General features: G+C 40.4%; 2 protein-coding genes across 3 annotated transcripts in view; both read right to left on the minus strand.

The window, feature by feature from the left end:
- The window catches only part of LOC102299794 (butyrophilin-like protein 2), a 26,638-nt gene that overhangs the window by 8,223 nt on the left and 17,032 nt on the right, over positions 1 to 1,383 (minus strand). The window lies entirely within an intron of this gene.
- LOC121813070 (V-set domain-containing T-cell activation inhibitor 1-like) overlaps positions 1 to 1,383 on the minus strand; it is a 10,791-nt gene that overhangs the window by 3,594 nt on the left and 5,814 nt on the right. The gene's annotated exons all lie outside the window — the stretch shown is intronic.

The raw sequence follows: 1,383 nt of genomic DNA on the forward strand, positions 1-1,383 counted from the left end.
AAGTGATCAGCTGACACAGTGATTTGAAGCTGTCAGGGTGAGGCTGCTTCATGCAGGTGTGAAACTATGAGGAAGCTGAACGCCTCCTCTTTCCTCAGCAGTGATCTGTGGCAGTCTGCCATCATGTTTGGCTTCACTCACTTTATTGCAACAGACACTATATATATACTGTGCAGAGTGACAAGCGAGTTGGAGGGGTTTTTTGCCAGCAGCTTTTTTGCCTGTTTTTTGCTTACGATGTATCAAAACAACAGAATAAGTTGCTGAGAGTTAAAAAATAAAGCCTCGATTGAGCACATTAAGACTGTGTGTTGGGTCCGTTCTTCACACACATATATATGTTTAAATAATTCCCTTCTATCTTTTACTCGGTTCCTCTACTAGAGCTCTGGGAGCTTGAGGGTCCTGCGCAGTATCTTAGCTGTTCCTGTGCTCCTCTGGACAGAGATCTCCAATGTTGTTCCAGGGATCTTCTGGAGCCTAGCTTGGGAGTCACTGCACCTAGTGCTCCAATTATCACTAGGACCGCTGCTACCTAATTTTTATCTTTTTCTTTTTTTTTGGTTTGTTTTTTGCGCCTGTCGCTTTTGGTTCTTTAGCCATCAGAATTACTGTCTGAAGGCCAGAAAGATGCCCAATGGATTGACATTGCCAAGTGGATCATTACGGTTTTGCCATATTGGCTTATTTGATTGATCTTTGTTTTTGTTATTGTTATTTTAGTTTCATTTATTAGAGACGCTACCTTCACCCTCCACATCTTCATCTCCATCATCATCTATATCTGGAAGTCCCGCAGGATCTCAGCTCAGTCATTCTTGACCCTCCCATTTTGACCTCGGGACTTTCAGGCCATAATTGACATAAATGTTTCTGTGTACTATGCTGGTCATTTGGTTATGGCGTTACATGTATCCCCTGCCTGCTAGCATCTTGCACCAGCTGTAGTGTCTTAATAAAGTCTATTTATTGATAGATAGTCACAAGCGTGTCTTAGATATTTTGGTTTTGGAACTAATTTTACCCCATTAAAGAGCACATTTATTCCACATTTTGTAAACTTCCAAGCACTTTGGGTTTCCATTAACTGATAATTATGAAAAATCCTTGTTGGCATAACCATTTAACCATACTGATTGTGGCCGCTGGCCATTTCATATTTTATGTTTCTTTTTTTTTTCTTTTTTTTTTTTGAATAATTGCAAAATTGTCGCAATTGTCATTTTCTAACCAAACTTCTGGCTGATGGTCTTTTAGCCCATTGCAGTCTTTTTCAGATCTATGATACTGCCCTTAAAGTCCTCGACGTTTGGGAACCACTGGTGTAGAGGTCAAAGGAGCTTGCAAAGAAAAGCGTCTGGACTTCTTTAAGTTGCTTGAAGA

This window comes from Haplochromis burtoni, unplaced genomic scaffold (genome assembly GCF_018398535.1).
Source record: "Haplochromis burtoni strain Fernald_Lab_line unplaced genomic scaffold, NCSU_Asbu1 Contig_1106, whole genome shotgun sequence".
NCBI lineage: Eukaryota > Metazoa > Chordata > Actinopteri > Cichliformes > Cichlidae > Haplochromis > Haplochromis burtoni.